The 12949-nt window shown below is 35.1% G+C and overlaps 1 non-coding gene across 1 annotated transcript; it reads left to right on the top strand.

Moving 5' to 3' along the window:
• The first annotated feature begins 12551 nt into the window (after positions 1-12551).
• Positions 12552-12653, top strand: LOC122124788. Its single transcript, XR_006150655.1, has one exon. It is a non-coding gene; the product is annotated as a U6 spliceosomal RNA (small nuclear RNA).
• Positions 12654-12949: the final 296 nt, after the last annotated feature.

Here is a 12949-nt window from a genome sequence, read left to right as displayed (position 1 = left end):
TAACAGCTCATGCAACGTTCTCCAAAATAGATTATATCTTAGATCACAAAGAAAATCTGTGAAAATTCAAAAATAAAAATGAAATTACTCCTCGTATCATGTCAGACCACAATGAGACCAAATTAGACCTCAACATCAAAAGGCATCACAAAAAATTCTGAAACTCACAGAGACTGAATAACACATTGCTAAATCATCAGTGAGTCACTGAAGACATATGGAGGGAAGTTCCAACCTTTATGGAATTCAGTAGAAGTGAACAGACAAAATACTACCTCCTCTTGGACACAAGAACACAGGCAATACTCAGGAAAATTTATAGCTTTGACTATGTACATCAACAAATTAGAACAATCTTAAATCAGCACTAATAATGCACCACTAGGTCCTTGAAAAACAGGAACAAGCCAATTCAAAAACTGGTAAATAGAAATCATACAAATTAGATTAAAGAAATAAATGAATTAGAGTCTCAGAAAAACATCCAATCATAATTGACTTCTAACTACTAGTAGCTCAAAAATTTGCCCAATGAATGTAAATTTAGCTATTTTCAGAGATAGACTCAACCAGCTCAAACCAGTGAACAAAACATACTCGTATGATTCTAAGAAACAATATTTTGTTTGCCTTTTTAAAATAAATTTACTCTTTCATTAAGTTGATTTATAGAGGGATTACAGTTACATGAATCAGATAATGAGTACATTTCCTTTTATGAAATGTCTTGTGTTCCCTCATATTTTCCCATTCCCTCCCTTCTTTCCCCACCCATATGTTAAATAGTTCACTTTCATCAATGTTCAAGGAACTCCACTGCTTCATTTTTTCACCCTTTCCCTAAAGCTCTGTGCCCACCCCCACCTTCCTGAAGATGAGAATGAATATACCATGCATAAGGTAAAGAAGACAGAATCATCTCAAACTATAAATAACGAGTACATACACTGAACAAAAAATGGAGTCTTCTGTTTCCATACCTCATATTTTGTTTCAGGATGCTTATGATGTTACATAAATGTAATTGTTTTTATAATAAAGTCAATTCAGGGATTAAGGTGTGATAAACTTATAATTTTCTTTCTATTTAGTAATGCTTTTATGTTACATTAATGTTGTAAGTAACACAATTCAAATCCCAGTCAAATTAGAAGGTTCAGATTTAAAGTTAAATATTCAAAAGGTCTAATAGTTCCATTTTGGCAACCAAACTGAAAATCAGGCATGTTTTATCCTCAGAAATGTCATTATTTCATATGCAAAAAGTAATTTTACCTACATTTTCTCTCATATGTTAACATATTATCTGCTAATCAGAGAGATACAAAAAGACTTTTAATTATGTTATGAAAAATGCATCGACATAAATGAATGAAATCAGCGAGTAGATGGCCCATAGCAGGGTGTTTATGTTTTATATTTTCATTATTTTGAATGATCTGGTGTTTTTGTATGTGTGGAATTATGAATGTATTTTATATCTGGACAAGCAAGTTTGATTAATAGATCATTGTCTGATACCCAAAGTCTGGAACCTAACGTGAGTCAGAGTAGTAAGTATGTGTGTGTGTGTGTGAGTGTGTGTGTATGTGTGTGTGTGTGGGTGTCTCTCTGTCTGCCTGAAAGTCTGGATTTAGAAGGAAGTATCTTATTTCCCTGAGGGTATATACTTAATTCTATTAGGTATACTCCATTAATGACAGCAGATAAAGTTAATTAACATTTTGTGCCATATATTTATGTTCCTATGATGGCATGAACAAACTAAAAATTATGTTTGGGGTATGAATTTTGTAAAAGGTTAGCTGAAAGTATAAACATGTGGAATCTTGAGGAAGATATCAATGACAATCATTTCAGTTTAGATGAATTTTGACAACACTTGCAGTGATAGGTAATCCTATATCAAAATTCAATATTTATTGATTTTCTATAGCTACAATATTCTATAAATATGTAGGAAAACAAGTTAAATTATGGAATCATAAAAGTAATGTGATTATTTATTGCAAACAGTTTTACAATTAGGTCCTGATTGTAAGTGCTAGGATCAACAGAATAAAAAACACAATATACAACATGGAGTTAGATATTTTATAATGAAGCATATTTTAATATACTCTATATTTTAGAAAGACTAGAACTTTGGGTTAGCTTTATAACCTACCAAAATAAGTGATATTGTCTATTTTTTAAGCAGAAAGGCTTACTCAGATTTACAAGATTGAATGTTTCAGTGTATGTTCAGCTGGTTTTATTGCTTTTGGGGCCAGTGCCAAGACAATATCAAGGAGGGGAGTATGTCAAAGAGAAAAGTTTTTACCTAGAATGATTAAAAGATAAAAGAAGAAAGAAGATGAGAGTCTATTTTCTCATGTGTTTCACTCTGAAGAACTTAATCTCCAGAAGAACTCCACAGTCTGGGAGGAATTGGAATGTCATTTCTCTTAAACACATAGGTCTTCCTGGGGCATTCTAAAATCCAATGGCAACATCTTCACCAATGATAATAACTTGTCCAGGGGTGGAAGCCACTAGATATTTCTTAAAATTCTAATCAGATCTCAGCAGACTAAATATTTTATGGAATTTCTATTAAAATATTTTCTTGCAGACTGACTGGGTCTTCATAATGTGTATCTGTTTATATGTGTGTGTTTGAATAAACTAATAAAACAATGTGGCAGATAAAAGTATTAGTATGGTCTTTTGTTTTTCTTCTCATACTATGAAAGCCTGTCACAATTCCAACCAAATCCCATCCAAGATTCAAACATTAATGATGTCCCAACATTTCATTATGTTAACCTAAGTACATCCATCTCATTTCAGATGGCCATGGTATAGGAAAATTTTAAGTCTTCCAATTACGTTGTCACCAAGGAAACAACGTACAATATTGCTTTTAAAAATACCTAGATTGTAGAACATGTTAGCCAGAAAATTGAAGGAGTATACATTATAGGATTTAATTTAAATATTTAGCCACATAAATGGATATTCTTTATCCCCAACTCAGAGCCCTTTTAAACTACATAATTGCACAACTCATCTATTACTATCTTCCATGAAGACAGTCCTTGCTGTAAACAAACCAGATGTGGTGAACAAATTTACAAGTACACCATTGTTACATGCTGTTATTCTAAAGCATGGAAGTGAAAGAGCATTTAATGCATGTGAAGATCTGGTTCTAAGGATTATGGAAAGTGATTACTTTGCACCATAAATAGAAAAATCCACAGATGTTTCAAGTTGTGTTTTGTTGTTGGCATTTGTGAGATATATTTTGGAAAGCACAATGAATGAAAGCATGCTATTTTGTAAAACTTTGCTGGCTGACACATTTACTGAAATGTTTCAAATGAGAAGACAGACAATAGGGTGGGTAAGATGTGGTATGCAGCTTTAAATACAGACAAGCAAAAAAAGAATGGGAATTTTTTTTCCTTAAAAATGCTTTCTGGTTATATTGCGCTATACACTATACTGTTGAAATAATCATTTCTTTGGAAAAGTAAGGAGAAAACACTGTCACCTGTTGAATTTCTTTTTAAACTGAACCTTAAATGTCAGGGTTAAAGAAATTTAAATGTCTTAATAAAATATTATCCAGTATTACTTTCATTTTTGATAAAAACTTAAAACAAACTGACAGACTATTAGTCCATTAAGATTTATAAGTTTCCTGCTATGTATTTCCTATTGTTCCTTTATTTGGGGGGTGATATATATATATATTTTTTAGAATGACAACCTTGTCTTAACCATTCCCCACAAAATATATGCTGTCATAGAATCAGAGAGTTTTTGTTTTTGTTGTTGTTGTTTTGTTTTGTTTAATTGGTTGGTTGTGGGGCTTGAACTCTCTGCCTCGGCGATGGTCCTACACTCTTCAGCTCAAGGTGAGTACTCTACCGCTTGAGCCAAAGTGCCATTTCTGATTTTCTAGTGGCTTATTGTAGATACGAGTCTCACAGACTTTCCTACCCGGGCTGTCTTTGAACTGAGATCCTCATATCTCAGCCTCCTGAGTAGCTGGGATTACAAGCCTGAGCCTCCGGTGCCCAGCCAGAGAATTTTATTTTATTAAATTAAGAAAATAGTAGGCTCATTTTATGCCAACACAAAATATAAACACCAATGACATTTTTCCCTAAAAAAAAAACACTCATAAAAAATTCATGAGATTTGGGGGAAGATGGGAGAGGAGAAGCTGAAGGCTAAAAAAGCTCTCACATAGAAAGCATTTTAGTATTCCAGTGAACAGTCTTAGGCTACAGAGTCACACCAAGTGTATCATCTCAATACAGAGAGTTTGGACAGAGAGGGAAAATCCAAGCAAGGAAAGAGATCTGAACACATGCAGCTAGCTATGGCTGCAGTGGCAGAGTTGGTAGCAGAGACACTCTTAGCAGCCATAACTACAGAGAGAATCTGGGACAAAGGTGCCAGATGTGGCAGGCAAGCGGATTCTACCAAACACAAGCAAGAACTGACAAGGAGCAGATATCTTCATCCTGCAGATCACAGACCAGAAACTGCCCAGGAACAAGACTCTGGCATGAGTAGAACCCTGATCTCCTCATTCCTTCTCAGGAAGTAGAGGAGGGAAGGATGTCCCCTACCACTGGAGATCTCTGTCTTTGATACTAACAAAGGCCCAGCTGAGCAACTAGCTCCAATTCAGGCCTTGGAAGAAAACAAAAGAGTCATTTAGCAGGTCACAGGAATCTGCCCAGACCTGCCAGGCTCAGCTCCACCCAGGGGAAAGTCAACCAACCCTGACAGAGAAAAATCTGCCCCCTGAAGAGTGACTTTCATCACTGGGTAAACATAGCCAGAGGCTGCCCCTCCCTACAGCAGCCTAGACAAACAAAACTCAGTAAACATAAACCCTGAGAATGGCTCCAAGCTGGGCTCTCTGAGAGTCTCAGGAGCTAGCCCAACAAGGAAAAGCTACTGATTGCTGAAAGGCCTCAACTCTACCCATAACCTAGTCTCATCACAGCATCTCCAAACTAGAGGAAACTCCCATCTCCCTGTTTTGGGATACTCAAAGCAAATCTACCTCCCACTGAACTAGCCTGGGAGGAGGATCACAAGACAATGGGATTGGCAAAGCATTTTTCTGCCTGCTCAAACAAACTGACTTAAGAAAACAATCAAGCCACAGGAATACCAAACACCACAAGCAGACCAGAGACTCCACCAAGAGACTGGTTATGGACATGGGAGATACACAATCATCCCATTGCCCTCATTCCCCCCCCCAAAAAAAAATCAAAGAACTCTTTTTTAAATTCAATTTTATTTTTTTATTGTGAGAATACAGTACAGAGGAGTTACAATTACATGGGCAAGATAACGAGTATATTTCTTATCAAGAGTTTTTGCCTCCTTGTTGTTTCCCCTTCCCATCCCTTCCCATACTTCTCCCCTCCCCACACCGGCTCCTCCCCCACCCCCCCACCAAAGTTGTTAATTTGGTTTTTCTACATAGTGAATTGTACATCTCATTGTTGCAATCAAAGAACTCTTATTTGAACCATTTAAAAAATTTTTAATTTTAAAAACTGTTTTCTATTAATCTTATTTTCCTCCCATAATGTTTATTGTAGGTGTATACGTGTGTGTGTGTGTGTGTGTGTGTGTGTGTGTGTGTGCACATGCGTTTTTTTATCTCCTCTGAATTTTTGGTCCTTTTTACGTATTCTTTTCATTTTTTTCTTTTTCTTTTTTTGCGTGACAAAATTGCTGTTTGGCTCATTCCCAGATATATACCTGTCGTTGATTATTAGACCTTATACCCCATTGTGTACACATTTAATCCAGAAATTTATTACTCAATTCACAACCTCTTAGGCTTAAATTTTTAATAGCAGTATTATCTCTTTATATGTATATAATTTTCAAGTAACTAATTTTAAGAATTTTTATTTTTTAGTTTTCATTTCTCCTTTCAATCCATCCCTTCTTCTCATCTTATCCTTTTCTTCTCTCAATATCATTTGTTTAAACTTACATAATTTTTAAGTGTTTCACTACTTAAATTTAAATTTTGGTTTTTCCATTTTTTCTTGTTCTTTTTTTTGTAATCTCTCTCCTATCATTCTATCCAAACCATTTCCCTCTCTAAGATTAGGACTTGGTTAAATAACACATTTTCTCGATCCATCCATCTACTGAGGGGCTTCTGGGTTGATTCCATATCTTAGCTATGGTAAATAATGTTGCAATAAATATAGTTGTGTTGGTAGCGTTAGTATGGTCTTGTTTGTGATCATTTGGGTAAATGCCCAAAAGGTAGATTGGTGGGTCATAGGGAAGTTCTAGGTGGAATCTTTTGAAGAACCTCCATACTACTCCAAAGTGGTTGAACAAGTTTCACTCCCACCAACAATGGAGTAAGGTTCCCTTCTGGCCACATCCCCTCAAGGATCTGTTGTTATTAGACTTCTCTACTATATCCATTCTAAATGGCTTGAGGTGGTATCTCAATGTTGTTTTGATTTGCTTTTCTTTTATGGCTTGGGAGGTTGAGCAATTCTTCATGTGTCTGTTGGCCTTCCTTCTTTCCTTTTCAGAGAAGTTTCTCTTGAAGTCTTTAGTCCACTTATTTATTGGGAAGTTGTTTCTTTTAGGATTTGTTGTTGGGGGATTTAATGTTTTGAGTTCCACATATATTTTATATGAGACCCTTGTATATTGTATGGTTAGCGAAGATCTTCTCCCAATCAATGGGCTTTCTATTGATCTTGCTAGCTATGTCCTTTGCCATGCAGAAGCTCTGCAATTTCATACAATCCCATTTACCCAACATTTCTTTGATTTGTTGTGCTTCTGGGTCTCTATTAAGAAAATTTCCGCCTCTACACAGGAGATTTACGGTATGTCTTACTCCATCCTGTAATGTTTTCAGGGTGTCTGCTTTGACTCCGAGGTCTTTGATACATTTGGAGTTGATTTGGTACAGGATGATATATAAGGATATAGCTTTAGTTTTCTATGAGTGATTAACCAATTTTGCCAGCACTTTTACTGAATAGGCTGTCTTTCTTCCATTCTATTTTTTATCTCCTTTATCAAAGATTAGGTACCTATTGGTCTGTAGGCTCATTTCTGGGTTTTCAATTCTATTCCATTGGTCCTGAGGTCTGTTCTTGTGCCAGTACAAGCTGTTTTGTTTGCTAAGGCTTTGTAGTAGAGTTTGAAATTTGGTATTGATATTACTCCAGCACTGTTCTTTCTGTTAAGGATTGCTTATGCTACTCACTGCCTTTTATCATTCCATATGACTTTTTGGATTGCCTCTTCTATTTCCTTGAAGAATGAGATTGAAATATTGATAGGTATTGCATTGAATTTGTAGATAGCCTTGGGAAGTATTGTCATTTTCACGATGTTAATCCTTCCAATCCAGGATCAAGGGAGTTTTTCACTTTCTAAGTTCTGTTTTGATTTCCTTTTTCAGGTTTTCAAAGTTTTCATCATGGAGATCCTTTACTTCTTTGGTTAAGTTAATTCGATGTTATTCTATTTTATGTGGGGTTATTAAGAATGGACTTGCTTTTCTGATTGCAGCCACGCTTTTCTTATTGTTGGCATACAGAAAAGCCACTGATTTTTGAGGGTTAATTTTATACCCTGATACATTGCCATAGTTTTGAATCAGCATGAGTAATTGGGGAGTGGAATCCATGGGATTCTTTAAATACAAGATCATGTCATCTGCAAAGAGGGAGTGTCTTACTACATCTTTCCCTGTTTGGATCCCTTTTCGGTTTTCATCTTTTCTTATTGCTGTAGCTAGGCATGCTAATAGTAAATTGAAGAGAAGTGGAGAGAGTGGACATCCTTGTCTCGTTCCTGAGTTATGAGGAAATGTCTTTACTTTTTGACAATTAAGTATAATGCTGGCAGCAGGTTTGTCATATACAGCCTTTATTTTATTGAGGAATGTTCCCTGGATTCCTAGTTTATCCAGAAACTTCATCATAAAGTGGTGTTATTTAATTGATTTGTGTATATTGAACCATCTTTGGATCCCTGAACTGAATCCTGTTTTATCATGGTATGTAATGTTTTGGATGAATTGTTGAATTGTTTGGCCAAAATTTTGTTGAGAAGTTTGGCATCAATGTTCATCAAAGTAATGGGTGTATAATTCTCTTTCTTTGCTGAGTTTCTGCATGGTTTTGGGATGACGGTTTTGATGGCTTCATAGAATTAGTTTGGTCCTGAGATTTCTCTTTCAATTTCATGGAAGAGTTGTAGGAGTATTTGTGTGAGCTCTGTTTTGAAAGCCTTGTAGAATTCTGCTGTAAATCCATATGGTCCTGGGCTTTTCTTAGACATGAGGTCTCTTACTGCTTTTTCTATTTCAATGCTTGATATGGGCCTGTTAAGATGGTTTAATTCATTTGCTCCTTTTCAGTTGTTGCTGTTGTTGAGTTGAATCTGCTCATCCAATGTGTCTGCTGCCTTTGTCCTGGACCCTCTCTGTTGTAGGTATGGCGGGTTGGCTATGGCCACCACCAAAGCTGCCTCAGCCATGGCTACAGCAACTGCTCAGATCTGTCTCCTTCCCTGGATTTTCCCTCTCTAGCCAAACTCTGTACTGTGATTGCACACTGGGTGTGATACTCTAGCCTAGTACTGTTCACTGGAACACTAAAATAGCTTTCTATGCGAGAGATTGTTTAGCCTCCAGCTTCTTCTCCACCGTCTTCCCCCACTTCTCATAAGCATTTTCTTATTATAGATTATTCTAGATTAGCTATATTATGATTGATACTGACCAAGATTGACAGAAAGGTGAAGGAAAATTGTCTACACTTCCATGAGGTTCTAACCTGTGTTTCACAAAATGTTATAAAAGCTCTCCATGAGAAACCTAGCAGCTGCATTTCTAAATAGTCTTTGTGTACTTACACTTTCTGATAATGTTTCAATTCAAGTACTTCTCCTTAGAGTCCCATACCATTCAATGATGCTGTATTAGATCTTTGTTACATCTTGAGGACAGCTCTTGGTGATTAAATTTGTGCTTTTCAAATTAGCTCTCGCAATTCCATCCACAAAATGCAGACAAAAATTATCTAAACTAAATTTGTATCTGTTGATAGTGAAAATATTTTATTTTCCATTACAAACATAGAATGTAGTAAAATTTTTCACAGAAATTACACTGCACTAGGTTGTGGGCAGATTCTAATGAAAATAATAAACTGTGTTTATGTAGAGAATTTGAGCTTGCAAAATTTTAATATGCCTGTGCTCCTAAAACCAATACCTTACTTATATTGAGTTACAAATACAACTTGCTATAAGTAAGTTTTCCTTGTACGTTTTTAATATGTATTTTATTGTAAAGAAACTGTACACAGAGGTTACAGTTACATAAGTAAGGTAATGAGTACATTTTTATTGAGCATTGTTACAACCTCCTTTGTTTTTCCCCTACTATTCCTTACCTTCACACATCCCCAACACCTCCGTACATCCCCCTCTAATATTATCTTGCAAATCTCATTGTTACAATGGGTCAACCTGTATACTTTCCTTGTGTCTTAAATGAAGAAATGCTGGCTTGTTTCATGCTGATTCTACTTGTGTAGACACACTTAAAAACACTTTCCAAGTCCAAAAGCACATAAATGAAATGCACATCATATTTTGTGAGCTGGTATAATTGTGTTCTACACATTTATTGACAGGTTACAAATTATTCTCAAATTTTAATACATAAAAAACTTTCTTTTTTCTTATTTTCGTTGCCAGGACATCGGCACAACCTCAGTCAGCATTTCTCACTTTAGACATTTCATATGGTTTGGTTAAATTTTGACCTGCGCTCCAGTCTTCTGAGGAGTCACTCATCTGCTTAAGAATTGATGTTGGCTGTTGGAAAAGAGCCCAAGGAACGATGCCATTTAAAGCCTTATAACTTTATTCTTAACAAGGATATTGTCCTACTAATTTGGCTGTTGAGAGTGTCTACAAGAGCAAGGATTCCATGGGGAGCAGGGAGACATCATATGACCTATACTTATTGAGATTTCTGAGTGACTTGCTATCCCTTGTACTGCATTTTTCAAGTCGAATATCTCTATACCTACAAGTTGGAAGAGATAAGAGGAGTGGTAAAAGAACTCTTAGAGACAAATACATCTTCAACACATTTATTTCCAAGCAGTCTGTCTAAGGCATATTGAACAACTAGTAAAACTTATGTTTGCTATATATGTGTCTTTTTCCATTTCTGCATGTGTACATGTGTGTACGTATGTGTGTATTTGTGTGTATAGTAACATTCATGTTTACATATATGGGCCGATATACACATATATGCATATATAAATAAATATACAAACATAAATATATGTTCATATATATCAGGTGTTTGTTGATTTAATCTAGAATTCCCAGCGCATTGTCCTTATCACAAAGTGTACATGATAAACTGCTCTAAGTATCTGTGCTATATGAGGTGTATCCTTTGTACTCACTTCCCCCATTACCTTGTTTTTCATCCCTGTGAACAACTTCAGCCTACTTTCCATAGGATAGCGTTGTTTTTGTTACTTACTGATAATAAAAGAAAAAGGTTGTTTGTAAAAGAAAAAGAATTTTTAGGACCCAGGGTAAAAGTATCTTATCAGTCTCAATGATTCGTATGAGATAAAATTTATAATAGTACTAAAAGTGAAAAGGAATTCCTAGATCTGTTGTTTTGCCATTTAGAATGGCAAAGAATAATTTCACGTCACTGTTATAACTCTTAAAGAATGCAAGGGTAACTGATGGTCCTTATCATGTTCCCACAAAACCAGTGGACCCTGAAGGATAATAGTAGACCAGAAGAAATTCTAAGTAGCAGACAAGGAACATGAAAGAGAAAGAGCAGAAATGAGAGAGAGTGAAAGAGAGAGAAAAATATCATAATACTTATAGTGCGTAACAGATAAACAAGAGGTTTATGAGAATATTCATACTGCTATCTTGAGACTCTACATATATATTTGAAGGTATTTGATGTATGATAACTCATCAACATAAAATATAAAATGATTTTGATAAAAAATAAAAATGACTCAGAAGAAATTATAAATGCAAAGACATTCTTCACAGAAGCAAACTCTCAGAAATATTTCTTGACTTTGAAAAGGATAAATTGGCTGTAGTTAGTATAAATTAAGAAGTATGACAATTCACAAAAATATAAAAATGTGTTCACATATTTCATTATATAACCCAAAGCAGAAAGCAAATATTGTTCAGATGATTTTTTAAATCACAGTTTCTCAGGTGCTGTGAAGGTGGCTCAGTGGTAGAGTGCTTGCCTTGCATGCATGAGGTCCTGGATTTCATGCCTCAGCACGACATAAGCAGAAAAATGTGAAAGTGGTGTTGTGGATCAAGTGATAGCGCTAGCCTTGAGCTGAAGAGCTGAGGGACAGTACCCAAGACCCAGAGTTCAAGCCCCACAACCAACAAAACCAAAGCAAAAAAAAACAAAACATAACAAAACAAAACAATTTTGTAGCCTCAATTCTGTAATAACACTACTTCAGCTTAGGGTTAAGATTTAGGTGTGGACATTTATCAACACTCCTGATTCAGACTCTACTTGATAAAATTTTTAATCAATATTTTGTTTTTAGTTTTGCTCTTTGTACATTCACATGCACCTATGAAATATGGTATGGCCATCCCAATAATATTCTCAAAGTACCTCTCAATCACTACTCACAAAAATTTGTATTATATTACAACAAGGAAAAAATGCTATAAATAAAGAAAACAATAATTAAATATTAATGATTACTAAAATAAAAAAGAAAACAATTACCAGGGTTTTCAGTATTTGAAGTGTACACAGTTGATTTTACTATTTTCTCATATTCTTGTACATTTAAATCTGGTTAAAGCTATGAGTAGCTTTTAAATTTACCCACTAAGATTACTATTTATAGTTCATCTCACCATTTGTATGTGGCTTATATCATTATTTGTTCATCACAAACATATAACGTAAGGGAGCCCTAAAGTTTTAACAGAAACTGTGTACTTAAAATTTTACCTCTTCACTCTTCTTCTTTACACAGTCTTTGCAACTTATCATTAGTAAAGTTTCTATAAACTATGAAATGTACATACTTACTAGTACATACTACCAGAAAAATTATATACTTTATCGAAAAATTTTATGACCTGCGAACAGTCTTGATTTTGCCATATATAAGCAAATCCCAAAATGAAACATATTTAAAACATTAAAACTTTTAACAAACCTTAACATTTTCTGCAATGATCATTATGACAGGTGCCTTGTGTAGAATAATTGAATTCTTCTTCCTATACATCTCACGAACAACAAATATCTGGAATTATTTTGTTTTTGGCATGTCAATCTTGACTTTATTCTTAAATGTGTGCTTATGTAAGAAATACATGGTTCTAAAATTTCACAATTCTTTTTAACTTATTTGTGTTGAATTGTCTAGTTTAAGAAAATCAATTACACTTTACATATAAAAAAATATTCTGTGCTCAATTTGGCTGCACATACACTAAAATTGGAACATACAGAGATTAGCATGGTCCCTGCACAAGGATGCATGCAACTTAGTGAATCGTTCCATATTTTTAAAACAACAGATGCTGGAAGGGATGTGGCCAGAAGGGAAGCCTATTGCATTCTTGGTGTGAGTGTACACTTGTTCATCCACTTTGGAAAGCAGTTTGGAGGTTCCTCAAAAGACTCCACATAGAGCTCCCCTATTACACAGCAATCCCACTTTGGGGCATTCATCCAAATGATCACAAACAAGTCTATACAAAAACAACCACCACAGCAATGTTTATTGTATCATTATTTGCCATAGCTAAGATATGGAACCAACCCCGATGCCCCTCAGTAGAAGAATGGATCAAGAAAACATTC

Source organism: Dipodomys spectabilis, unplaced genomic scaffold (genome assembly GCF_019054845.1).
Source record: "Dipodomys spectabilis isolate Male_0828 unplaced genomic scaffold, ASM1905484v1 ptg000008l, whole genome shotgun sequence".
NCBI lineage: Eukaryota > Metazoa > Chordata > Mammalia > Rodentia > Heteromyidae > Dipodomys > Dipodomys spectabilis.
This window is presented reverse-complemented; position numbering and strand designations above follow the sequence as displayed.